At 44.0% G+C, this 14,038-nt stretch overlaps 1 long non-coding RNA gene across 1 annotated transcript in view; it reads left to right on the forward strand.

The window, feature by feature from the left end:
• The window catches only part of LOC309636381, a 28,014-nt gene extending 17,981 nt beyond the window's left edge, over positions 1-10,033 (forward strand). Inside the window, exon 2 of the long non-coding RNA XR_014250002.1 lies at positions 207-10,033. This is a non-coding gene — a long non-coding RNA (uncharacterized lncRNA). The remainder of the gene's footprint in view (positions 1-206) is intronic.
• The last annotated feature ends 4,005 nt before the right edge of the window (positions 10,034-14,038 follow it).

Consider the following 14,038-nt stretch of genomic DNA (forward strand, 5'->3'; position numbering starts at 1 on the left):
CGCTCATCTGAGCAGACACATGAGGAGTAGTGTGCTGGCCATGTGGTGTCTAACGTGCCAGGGGGTCATCCAAATGGAGCTGCCCAAGCAGCAATTTGATTGAGTCAGATACTTCTTGATACAGCCCAGCCCAAATGGAGTGCCTTGCATATTGTAGATAGGTGTAGGTAGTAAATGATTTTTTGTTTTTTTTTTTTAATTTACAGATAAAGCCTCCAAGGTTTTCTACAATCTCTTCTCGATCTACTTTTTGATCTCACCTCCTTGTACTTTTCAAAAGTGCATGAAATCAGAATAGGCTGATCTGCCCTGTCCATAGATGCTCTGCTCAGATAGGTAGGTTTCTTCATTGTCCCCAAACATATGTCTCCTTGCAGCCTCTGGAATAGATAGAGAGATGATGGAGAAATAGAATTGATATCTCCCACATGGGGTCCATATAAAATGTAATAAAAGGTATGCTACGTGGCACACTGTTCCTCTGTTTCTGCTAATGCCTTTCTCCCACTCCTTCCATCTGTCTGATGTGACTCACCCTACCAGACCCTGTTCTCTGTCCACTTTCTCCACGAATCCTTCTCTGAGGAGGGCATGAGGAGGGCAAATAACAGGTCAGTTTGTTTACAGAAAGTGTCCATGAGTTCCGTACGGGAAAATTCATTTTTTAGAGCACCCCTTTCCCCTGGTTTCATTTTCCTGGTGACTCCCCATCTGGGCATCCCAGTCCCATAGCACAGGGATCAGTTGCCCTTGTCTCTAGTGAAGGGGAGCGCTGACCCAGGAAAGGCCCTTATCACAGTGCTGAGTATTCTTGGAGAGCCTGGGCACCTTTTGTTCTGTGTCAGAGGCATCTAGCTCACTGAAAGGTCCTGGACCCAGCCAGCCCATCTGTCTATCTGTATAGCTATGTCAGGGTCTATTTCTAACCTGTTTGGTGTTTCTTTGCCATATCTCACTATTACTGGGTTTCCATTGTGCCACGTGATAAGCTTGCTTTCCCCCGCCATATTTTTAGCCTGCCCCTTCTCCCAGATGGATTCTAATTCCCCAGCCCTGAGCAAATGCTTAGCAACAAAGCCCAGGAGCCCAGGGCCTCTTTCCAACTCTCCAAGCAGCACCTCTTTCAATGGAGAACTACCTCTTCAGTGCTTTGTTCCATGAGGAACAAACAGAGGGTTACTCTTAATTCTACAACACTAGCTGGTGGCTTTTCCCCACTCCCACTCGCCTGTCTTAGTTCCTCTGCTTTTTAGGGTGTCAAGATGACCCCAGCACAGAAAACTGCCTCTTCGGGGGCCAAACAAGATGTTCAGCTCATTTTTTCCATGCACTGTCTTGCATCAGATCAATAGGCATTCTTTCCACCCCTCCCAAATACAGAAAGACTTATATAGCCCACATGGTATACTTCTAAAATACACATGAGACCTGATAAATTATACACTATTTATTATGCTACTAAAATGATACCTTTTGCTTAATTAAAGTAGCCATATGCTGCAGTGCAAATCATTCTCATTCATTAAAATCCCAAAATATGTAAAAAAAAAAAAAAAAGGACAGCCAGCAGCAGTTTGGAAGAATGCAATCAGATCACACAACCTTGAGGACATAATTGCACTAAAAATAGCCTTGATGTCTCACCCAGAAAAACATATCCGTCCATCCCTCCATCCATCCGTCCATCCCTCTGTCCATCCATCCACCCATCCATCTATCCATCCATCCATCCGTTAATTTAACAAATAATAATCAAACACCTTTGCTGTGTCAGACACCTTCCAGGTGCTGGGGACAGTGTCTGGTCCCTGTCCTCAGGAAGCACACAGGCTCGTATGAGAGAAGACAAGTAAACAAACAAATATAAATGCCATGACAGTGGTAAGTCAGATGCCCTGGTAGCACGTTGGAGAATGTCTTACCTAGACTTGTTGGGCCAGAAAGGATTCTCAGAAGAGGTGCTATCTGGGTACACCCTAAAGGATAATTAGGTCTGGGAGGTGTTCCAGACTATTCCCTTTTCCATTACCTTGTTTATTTTCTTCTTAGTGATTAACAGATCCCAAATCTGGGGTTATCTTTTTCACTCTTTTGTTTCCATGAATATCTTCTGTCTCCCTTTTACCTCTGCAATTTGAAAGGGAGCTCCAAGAGGGAACACAACTTGTTCATCCTGTCCAGTGGTCTTACCCCAGCACATATCATTGTGATTAACAAGAGGGGCTCAAAAATGTTTACTGAATGAATAAATGAATAGCATGTGCAAAGGCCCTGAGCTGAGAGAACACAGGGTATATTATGGGAGGGTTAAAGACCACTGTGCCAAAAAGCACATTTGCATCCTGGAACAACAGCAGCTATGTTTCTCCGTGACCTCAAGGTTAATGGCCAATGACTCCCTGGCACCATCTGCAGTGAACTGTGAAAGAGCAAACTCGGCCTTGACCACCTGACAGCCTCACTGTCACTCAGAGCGCCCACGGGGGCCCCAGACACACTCTCGCCGTTAAGAAGCCCTGTCCAAGGTGAGAACCATTCTGAGGCCAGAGTCAGAAAAACCTGGGTTCAAATCCGACCTATCCCTTCTTGGGCAACGTACTGAAACTCTCTGGGCCCTTTCTCCATCTTTAAAATGGAGATTAAAATACCCATTTCATGAAACTTTTAGAGATTAAATTAGTCAATGTACGTGAAGTGCTTGGCATACAGCAAACACTCAATAAGTGTGATTATTATTATTGGATGATACCAAAGATGCTTCCAGTTCTAAGAGTCTCCCTCTCCTTCCCACAAACTCTCACAGATGAGTAGTGTTATCTCCATCAGTTCATCTAGTCCTCACAACTACTCTTGAAGGAAATGCTCTTACCATTACCTGCACTTAACTGATGGTGCACTGGGTCTTAGAGAACTGAGGAATTTTTCCAAAGCCACAGCATTGGCAGAGTTGGAATTCAAACCCAAGTCCATCTGACTCCAGGATCCTCACTCTTAATCACTGTGTTGTACTAACTCCCCAAGGGTCCTGTGGTGGCTGCCCTCTTCCCTTAGCTTTGGCGTGTTCCCCCTAGAGGCATGGGGCCAAAGGAGAGATGTGGAGGACCGGGGGAACTTACTCCAGGAGCCAAAGTGCAATGGCAAGGGGAAGAGGGTTGGAGGACTGGTGTGCAGGGCAGTGTAGGCAAGATCGCTGTGTGTTCCTTCATCTGCTCCTGCTCAGACTGTCTGCGTCCCTAGCATTTTCCACAGGTCTGAAGGAAGAGGTCAAAGCCCTGTCCACATATGGCCCAATTGGCCCCCTGAATTGAGGCCTTTCTGTCAAGCTGGATATGAATAAGGGGAGGGAGAGAAGAGTGCTTCTTGCCTGTTTATCCTAAACCTCACCTACATGTGCATATAAGATCATGAAGTGTGTATGAAATCCGTGAAATGGATTGTGGCAGATTACATTTCCCAAAAATGGCCATGACAATCTTATCCATCTTGTATGTTCTTTCAGAACCTTGCCACATACATCCCCTGTCAAGAAGTGGAGTCTGGGGCTTCCCTGGTGGTGCAGTGGTTAAGAATCCGCCTGCCAATGTAGGGAACACGGGTTCTAGCCCTGGTTTGGGAAGATCCCACATGCTGCAGAGCAACTGAGCCCATGCGCCACAACTACTGAGCCTGCGAGCCACAACTACTGAGCCCGTGTGCCACAACTACTGAAACCCACATACCTAGAGCTTCAAGAGAAGCCACCGCAATGAGAAGCCAACGCACCACAATGAAGAGTAGCCCCCGCTCGCCGCAACTAAAGAAAGCCCACGCACAGCAACGAAGACCCAATGCAGCCATAAATAAATAAATAGATAAATAAATTTATTAAAAAAAAAAAAGAAGTGGAGTATGTGCCTCTTCCTCTTGGACTTGGATGAACCATTGGTTTAACCAGGTAGAATAGTTCCAGAGTTTATGTTTTTGTTTTGGGGTTTTTTTGCATTTTATTATTATTTTTTATTGAAGGATAGTTGATTTCCAACATTATATTAGTTTCAGGTGTACAACATAGTGATTCAGTATTTTTGCAGATTGTACTCCATTATGAATTATTACAAGCTAATGGATACAATTCCTTTTGCTCTACAACATATCCTTGTTGCTTATCTATTTTATACATAGTAGTTTGTATCTGTTAATCCCATACCCCCTCACCCTTCCCTCTCCCCTTTGGTAACCACAAGTTTGTAATTCTATACCAGAGTTCATGTTTTTATGGGACCTCTATATATGAGACTATTTGTAAGCCTTTTTGACAAAGCAGAGAGCCCTTTTGGGTAAGGAAGAAAAAATAAGGCTGGAAGCACTGGTCAGGGTCAGACTAGATGGGCCGTGAATGCCATCGTTTAGTCATTTACTTCTCACTTGGACACATACATCCAAGCACTACTATTGACATAGTGGGTTATTTAAAATCAAATTTACAACTACGCCCCACCCCCTTTTTTAAAACTTAGCCTTGTTCTAAGAAATAATAATATAATAATCACAGTTTTATGTCCTATTTGTATTTATCCAATATGCATAAAATATATACATAGCTACTTTTTAAAAAAATTTGTTAATGAACCCCCAATGTAATTTCCTGTACCACCTGGGCATCTTTACTCTATTTCAGAATCAGTGTCCCAGGCAATGGAGAGCCATCATACATTTTGAACAAACACAAGATCAAAGGGAACTTTTAGGAAAACTGACCTCTTACCTTGGTAAATATTGGCAAACACATCCCAAAGATTTGTAGGTGAAAGGCTTTGTGGGAGGTGCAGGTAAGTCAGCCCTGGTTTGCATTCCTGGGGTACATGTAGACCCGGGAGCATGGGGTTGTGAGCTGGCATGAGAGGCACGGCAAAAACGTGGTGCTCCATTTTGGAGTGGAAATTTAACTCATTGGTAAGTAATTTAAAATAGTGTGGTTATAGTGTGAACGTGTTACATTTATTTAGCAAAAATCACAGGAATGTTTGATAAAAAACAAGCAAAGTCCAAGAAATCTCACCCTGGCTGTGAGCAGCTATAGGCCAGGCCCAGAGCAGAGGGGTTCGTGGTCCCCTTCCTTTAACCTGTGGTTCTCAACCTTGGCTGTACATCAGGGTCATCTGAGGAATTTTCAAGAGTCGCCAAGTCTCAGGTGCTACCTTTGGCTGTTTAAATTCAAACTTCTGAGGATGGGGCCCGGGAAGCAGTGTCTAATGGGCTGTCAGGATTGAGAACCACCATACGTGGGGTATTTTGGTGGAAAAGTGCAGGGAGCCCTGAAAGAAAGCATGAAAGGATTGAAGATAGGAGGCCTAGTTAGGAGGCTAGTCCATCATCTAAGGAAGAGTCCACACATTTCATTATATTAATATGTGACCAGGTCTCTGCTAAGCTCTGCCCAGCATGCCTACAGCAGATCATGCACAAACCATGGCTAGTGCACATGGACTGTTAAGTGCATACACACAAGCAACACAAACAACACACATACACCAGGCCTTATCCATCAAGCCCGAGGAGCCTGCGTACAACACTGAGTCGGTTCATGATAATGCCACTGTAGGACAAAGTCCTAAGGCCGAAGACGGGTAGTCTAATTCCATTTGGGCTTGGATAAGCTTAGGTCTATTTCTGACAAACAAGACCTACCAAATTTGGGGTTCTAATTCTATTCACCCATAATCAAGGAGTCACAGAGAGAGCAAATACATACTTCCATAGAGTCATCCACATTCACACCCACGGACACATACTCACGCCGACACATGCACCAGTCAGGTCAGACTGAACAATCCTCACACTCAGACACCCTCAGCTGCCCTGAAGGACCCGTGAGGTTCCTGCTCTTCCTTACTCTGGTCCTATTTCCCAGGAGCCCAAAGGCCAGGGCCCCTTCCAATGCCCAGCTGGGAGCAGGCCCTCTGTCCTAGATTAGAGGGGCACATGGCAGGGAACACAAAGAAACTGCAGCCCAGCTCCCAGAGCAGTTCTTTCCTTGCTTCCCAGCCTGTTATTCTTGCTCCCTGGGCCCCCAAACAAGAGGCCACTCAGAAATCACAGCTTGGGAACAAGACAGCATTGTCCCCTGGGCCTGGGATTTCCTGAGGCTTGGGTGAGAGAGAGAGAGGTGAGACGGCTCTCTAGGCCACAAGGTCTTGAGAGAAGCTGGCACCTGGGGAAGAAGAATCTCCCAAGCAACTGGCCAAGCTAGAGTCTTCCAACTGATGTGAGACTCGCCCTGCTGCCCTCCATCCCCAGAGAGCGCCTTTTCTGGTGCCCTCACTTCACAAAACCCTCTTTCCATGTGACACTAACCCTAACGTATCCTACAGCAAGCAGGACGCTAACCTACAGAAGCAGAGAAAGGGCGTTGGGATAGAAGGCATGGGGCCCCCAACCTGAGGTACCAGCTTCACCTCCCCAAAGGTCACTGTCCAGAAGGAAGACCCTGGCCTGCCTGGCCCCAAGGACCAACAGTTAGCATGAAATGCAGCCAGTACTCCTCACCCTCAGGTCCAGGGTCCCGGTCTTAGAGTTGACAATGGATGGTAGTCAGGAGTTGCCGTGAGGGTCAGTAACTATGAGGAGGCCTCGCCTGGCTCCCCTGCCCACATCTTCCACTGAACATCAACGAAAATCCAAGGCTTTTCCTTCAGACTTAAGCATGGCCGTAGATGTCCTCCGGGCAGCGTTCTCCTCATCCTCACTTTAGCGGACCTCTTTTGGCTGCTCAGCAGCTCTTAGTTTTTTTCTAGAACCACTCTTCAATCACCCCCATACAGTTAGGGAATTTTTGGCTGCAAGTTACCAAAAACAAGAGACAAAAAACCAACTTTGAACTGGTCTAAAGAATAAGGAATGCTATGGACTCAAAGTGCCAAGGAAGGGCAAGTGTCTGGGTTGGATCCGTCCAGAGACTCTAGCTCCCTGTCTCTGCCATGTCCTCAGATGTGCCCCCTTCTATGATTGGCTGCCTCCCCTCATGGTTGCAGAATGGCGTTGATAGCCTCATCCCTCATAAACATATAACCAATACCTAGAAGAGAAAGAGTTTCTTCAGGTGGCACTTTGTTAAGAACAAGGATACTTCTCTTCCTGTGAACAGCCTTTGGGAACGGCTGGCGGCTGACATCTTCTTATGAGATTGAACCTCTTTGGCTAATGATGGATTAAGATGTGGATACCTGGCCCAACATGGGATAATCACAGAACTTCACCTCCCTGGCCAAAGTGATTGGTCTGTGGACGGGCATATAATCCAAGCTAGGCTGGTCATGATCCTTCCTGAGGGATTGTCTAACTGAAGGTTAGGTGAAGAGCTGTCTCCCTGTCTGGTTATGATACTGGATGGATCTTAACTGGGGTCTGTCAGCCACTGGCCACCTCCTCATGGAGATGTCATTTCAGAGAAAGTGCCAATAATTAAGGAAACTAGTCAAGAGGTAGTGATGGAATGTGAGTTCCTGGGTCCAGCGGTGCCTTGGACCAGTTTCCCCTCTCCTCTCCCAGTATTTTTTTGTGTGTCAGACAGTAACCCTTGCTGAACACTTTTCCTCACATGCCCACTGGATGTGGGGTGAGCTATGCAGTGTCCATTCTAGCAACTGGATGAACCCAGGATCAGCACATTATCTGCGTGCAGATATTTTTCTCTGAACAACGAAAAGAAGGTTTCTGAGTCGACAGCTCTACTGTACTCCTGGGGCATCTCATTCACTGGCCTCCAAAGATAGCCAACCTGGTCATGTCTTTGCCAAGTACAAACTCAGAGGGGTCATTTATTTACTACCTAGAAACCCTCTGGGGTCCAGCACATCTGAATCGGTGATACGCCAATAAGCATGAAAAGGAGAACATCACTGCAATACAGGAGGCTTGGGCGGCAGCCACACTGCTCAGGACACACGTCATCCCACCTTCTGGGATGAGCAGGGTTTACCCCACAGCTTGGGGCCTCCTCTGGATTGCAAACAGGAGAGGGCATAGGGTCCCCATCAGCAGAGGACAACAAAGTGTAAACACAGCAGAAGCAAGGTTTACAACAGCCCCATGTTTCCCCCTGCGTTGTTTTTATTCATTTAGTCAACAAATACTTTAGAAGCACCTACTATGTGTCCCTAATAATATTTTACCTTCACTTTCATATTTCTCTGTGCCATCCTTTCCCCCTCCTTCTTATTTATTTTCCACTTTCTCCATAGCTCCACGTAATCTGTGGCTCTTTATTTGCAGTGTCTTTGCCTCTCTATTCCTTCCTTTCTTGTTGACAGATTTCCCCATGTACTCTATGTTGTGCCTTCCCAATTTACTTTATAAAATACCTCTGACCAAGAGCCCTAAAACTTACTCCTACACATGGAGAAAACAAACAAAACAGAAAGATGAAGAAACATGGTATTATTCTTGGAAGTGGGCTTCCTGTGAGCTGGAAAATTCTGTAAGGAGAACTGTGGATAGAAGGTTGCCTTTAAAGTGATAAGATCAGCTGCTGAAGTACCAAGTTCAACCAGCTAGGAGAAGAGGAGGGTCTTGCAGAGAAGGTCTGTTACCAGGACCAGCCACCACCACATGAGGATGTAGAAGACGGCAAGGCAGGAGGTCACAGATGAATTGCACTGAATCATGAACCAATGGCAGATTGAGCCACACTAATTTGCTAAAGCTTGAACGAAACTGGACCGGTGCAGGTATGTCTTTTTGTTTGTTTGTTTTTAAGAACTAAATCAAAGAGGTTTTTCATTCATTTGGTTTTTGCCTCTTGCAAGGAAAATCTTCATGAACCACTTTGAACTAGGAAGGAATCTCTGTATCTTCTGAAACTCTACTGAACCGCTTCCAAGTTCAACAGTGATGTCCTAATTGCCAAGTCCAAGAGCTTCTTTCTATTCTTCTTCCTGCTTAGCCCCTTCCTCCCACCCTTCCTCCCTTCCTTTCTTCCTCTCTACCTCCTTTAAAAAAAATTTTAAACCTTTCTTTCTGCATTCCCATCTCCTTGAAATGTTCTTTCCCCTTGGCTTCTGAAAGAATGATCTCTTCTCTCTCTCCAGGTTCTCTCATTTCTGTTTCATCTTGATCTCCTTGCTGGCTTCTTTTCAACTGCCTTTGTCCCTTAAATATTTCTGCCCTATGCTTCTTCCTTTCCTGCATTTTCTTCCCACACAGGCTCTCCCATGTGTTCTCATCCACGCCCTTGGTTTTGATCACCACCTAAGGAGGTGACTCCTCAAACGATACCTCCAGCCCAGCCTTTCTCCCAAATTAAAGACCAACATTTCTGACTGCCTAAAAGACATCCTCAAAGGTGTTTTATGCTTAAGTTGTTCAAAACACAACTCACTGTCTTTCTTCCCTAAATCCTCTTCTCCTCCAGGCTTCTCCAACACAGTGCAAGTCTTCTCTTTTAGCTGGTCATGCAGGTCTGAAAACTGGAACTCATCCTGAAGCCGTCCCATTCACCTCCTCCCCCACCCGCTATGCCTATCATTTCTAAACCCTAAATGTGTCTCACATGTATGCCCTTTTGTCCAACCCAATATCACTGCCTTTATTCAGACCCAAGCCATTGCTCTACTCCATTAATTACAACAATAGTCTCCTAATTTTCCTTCTTTGAGTCTTGTCTCCACTCTGTTCTTTGAACAGGACAGGGTTGTCTTGCTAAAACGTAGCTCTGATTATGTCACTATTAAGATCCTTTAATAGTTCCCCTCCTCCTCAGAATAAGGTTCAGTCTAAAGACTCTTTAGAACTGAGTCCTCCCCCCTTATGTTCTATCCCCTGCCTCATCACTCTCCTCTACACTCCTGGACTTTAGCAATTCCTTGGATGCCCCTCCTCTCAGCTCTCCATGCCTCTCTCCATGGTCTTTCCTCTTCCTGACATTTCTCCATCCACCAACAATTGCTCTCAGGTCCTATCCACCTACTCACTGGAGTACTTATGTGCCTCGCCCTTCGGAAATGTAATATTTGTTGAGTGAATGAATAAATGTTTCAAGAATCTTACCTCTTTAAAATTTGGTTCTATCATCGCTGTCCCTAGAAAGATCTCCCATCTTACCCTGGTAGACTTAGTGCTCCCACCTTTTGCTTCCATAGTAACCTCTGTGTTCCTTGTGGTAGGTTGTTTCAAACTCACTTTAACTTACTTTATTTATCTCTCTTTCTCTACCACGGACTGTGAGTTCCTTGAGGACAGGGATGGTGACTTGGTTTTCTGTGCAACCCCAAAGTCAGGCATAGGATAAGTCTTAAACAAACGTTTGTTGAAATAAAATGGGATGAACCAAATCAGTGCATCAAAACACTCTACAATGGAACTTTCCCCAGACTATTTCATTCAGGTCAAATGCATGGTTTTGGAGTCAAAGTATGTGTAAATGACAGACCAAGAGCATCTGACTTCCACGGGGGAGGGCTGAGTTGGCTGTTCCCTCAGAGAGAGCAAAGAACAAAAGGGCTTTGTTGTTCTTAATAATGTGTCACAGCAATCAGGGCTTAACAGCAGTAGTTAGAATGGGTCTTATGTTCTGGGCGCAAACCTGGGAAAATAAGGAAACACAACAGCAGAAAACCAATGCAGTTCCTCTGCTTCCCATTTAACAATGACAGCAAGCAGCCCATTGATGCTAATTGCATTGGGAGTAGGGGGCCTTCCTAGTACCAGGGAAAGGTGAAATAGTGCCATAAAAAAAGGCTGAACTACAAGCTTACGTGTCAGTATTTATACCCTTTCCACGACAGGTAACAGGCACATGAAGAGACAGCAGAAACAGTTCTGTGCCAATCAAGAAAGATCTTAACCCAGGGTAAGCCAAGAACAGCCTTTTATCAGGAAAATCCTGTGCTTTGCTTATGCTAAAAAATATCTGACTTGCAAATGCTTATTCTATTAATATTAAGGGGCGTGAATTCTCACTGGATGATCTGGCAATGGGAGACCCAACTCTTACTCAGGAAAGCTATGTACCGAAGAAGAAGCAGGAGAAAAGAGCAAGTGCTGGCTGTCTTGCTTGTTTGCTTTTTAACCTCCCTGGGTTGAAGTTACCAAGAAGGCATATACCAGCTCTGCTCAGAACAATTCTGCTGCTGCCAAACCCATCAACCTATACTTGCCATCTCTCAGCAAGAAATACCAATGTCAAATACATGAGCTGGGTCCTGGAACTAGCAACATCTGGGAGGGAGTGGTGACAACAGGGAGATGGGAGGAAAAGATTGCAGTGAGACCTTCAGAGAACCTGCTGGCCTTAAGAAAATGGCAGCTGGGAAGGGGTTAAATTCCGAATGTGATGCATGAGACTTGTACTTTCTAGAATTCTTTCGGAGTCAAGCACTGGAGATATTTTCATCGAGCAGTGAGAGTCTTTAGAAGTTGGAGCATTTAAGTCCCTAAGCAGCAGTTCTTTGCTCCTCTCATTTATTACGTACACTGTCTTTGGACCACTATCCACAGAATGGGTAATATAGTATTTATCCACTGGGACAATAATTAGCTTGTTTTCCTCTATAAAGCTTGGCCATAATGTTCTTACTCTTTTCCTTAGAGTCCACCCATACAACAGACAGATGGGCCGTGTGAGGACTGAGAGCTCATGGGATGGTTTGAGCTGAGTGAGTGGGGAATCAAAGTAGGGAGGGCCAGAGGAGAGTTACATGGCCCTTGGCAAAGGCCTCTGTTGCAATGTGGCATGTCAAGATTCCTGCCAATAGGTCAACTCTGCTCATAAGATAAACCGTCATCGATCCACAACTCAACAAATCAGAAATCTCAAATAACCATTTTAACATAGAATTCATTGAAAAGATATAAAGCAACAAATTAGAAAGCTGTTAGCGGGGAACATTCAGGAAAGCACATTTCAGGATGTAATCAGTGATTCATCTTTGCCTCCTTGTAGAATCTGAGGGTATTTAAATATTTATGATCAAAGATATAGTAAATACCATAGATAGTTTTTGTTTTAGTATTTTATTATAATTTAATTGTTCATAAACTTGTCTGTGTGGTCTAATGGCACTTGCAAGCTAGTCTGAATAAATTGGACTATCTCAACTAGAAAAATACTATTTGATCCTACTCCCTGCCCCATTGTTACCCTCACTCCCAACCAGCCACCTTCTATCCCCACCCCCACCCACACTCATCCCCGTGCATCTTGCCAGGAACTGATCCTTCCTCCACACACAGGTTGCCATAGGTAATGCCCAGTTAGTGCAATAGTACCACCCCCTGGAGGCAGTTGATTGGACCATGGCAGGCACCCAGGGCCAGTGTCCCATCAGAGCCCTTTCTCAGGTTTCCTTTTTAAAAAACAGCTTTACTGAGGTATGATTGATAAATAAAAAACTGTGCATATTTAATACATACAATTTGTTGAGTTTGGACATATGCATCAACCTGGGAAACCATCACCACAGTCGAGGTAATAAATATATCCATCACCTTCAACAGTTACCTCATGTCCCTTAAGGGTTCTGTTTTGGTTTGGTTTTGGTTTGGTTTTGTGGTAGGAGCCCTTAACATGAGATCTACCCTCTGAACAATTTTTTTTTAAGTGCACAATATAGTATTAACTAAAGGCACTATTTTATAAAGCAGATCTCTAGAACTCACTTGTCTTCCATAACTGAACCTGTATACCCATGAACAACTTCCTATTTCCCCAGACCCTTGCCCCTGGCAACAAACATTCTAATCTCTGCTTCTATGAGTTTGTTTTAGATGCCTCATAGAAATGGAATCATGCCATATTTGTCCTTACAAATGTGACTGGCTTATTTCACTTAGCATAATGTGCCCCAGGTCCATCCACGTTGCTGCATATGACAGGATTTCCTTCTTTTTAAGATTGAATAATAGTCCAGGTATGTATATACCACATTTTTTCTCCATTCATTCATCAATGGACGTTTTGGTTGTTTCTTGCCTTGGCTATTGTGAATAATCTGATAAGGGATTAATATTCAAAGAACTCCTACAACTCAATAACAAAACACCTATTAAGGTGGGAGGGAGATGCAAGACGGAGGAGATATGGAGATATATGTATATGTATAGCTGATTCACTTTGTTATAAAGCAGAAGCTAACACACCATTGTAAAGCAATTATACTCCAACAAAGATGTTAAAAAAAAAAAAAGACAAACGAACCCAAAGCACAAATACAAAAAAAAAAAAAAAAAAATGGATCTTGAATAGACATTTCTCCAAAGAAGACATACAGATAGCCAACAGGTACATTAAAAGATGTTCAGCATCACTAAGCAACAGGGAGATGCAAATCAAAACTATAATGAGATATCACTTCACACCCATTAGGATGGCTATTATTTTTTTAAAATGTTGGCAAGAATGTGGAGAAATTGGAACCCTTGTGCACTGTTGGTAGGAATGTAAAATGTATGGTGGTTCCTCAAAAATTTAAAAACAGAACTACCATATAATACAGTAATCCCACTTCTGGGTTTATATCCAACAGAACTGAAATCAGTATCTCAAAAGATATCTACACTCCCTTGTTCATTGCAACTTTATTCACAATAGCCTTCCTCCGATTTCTATAACAGAAACTGAGGAAGAAAAGGAAATCTTTCTCCCAATGCAAAGTCAAGAAAACATGAACCCTGAAAGGTGCAGAGTTTGAAAATACAAAAGATTGTATCAGAAGATACAAAGAAGAAAGATTCTTATTTTCACCTAAGAAAAACTGGTTCTCATTTCTTGAAGTGAGAATGGGACTCATGGTATTTCAATGCCTGGTGGCACATTTATGCCAAATATATGAGATTTTTGAGCCCAGATTTTTGTTAGCAGTGACCCCAAACTCATTCAAGCAGGCAGCACTGTATTAAATGTTCATTAAAGGTATATCAGCACACACGGCACTCTCCCTGGACGTGGTGACCTGCCAACCATTCTGTCCCAGTGGATCTGTCTCTTGACCAGGGCAGATCTATCAATATCAGTGATCAATATGATGACTATGGTCAGTAGAGCTGACCAGCGTTGTTTAATGGG

Source organism: Balaenoptera physalus (genome assembly GCF_965194825.1).
Source record: "Balaenoptera physalus genome assembly, chromosome: 10".
Lineage (NCBI taxonomy): Eukaryota > Metazoa > Chordata > Mammalia > Artiodactyla > Balaenopteridae > Balaenoptera > Balaenoptera physalus.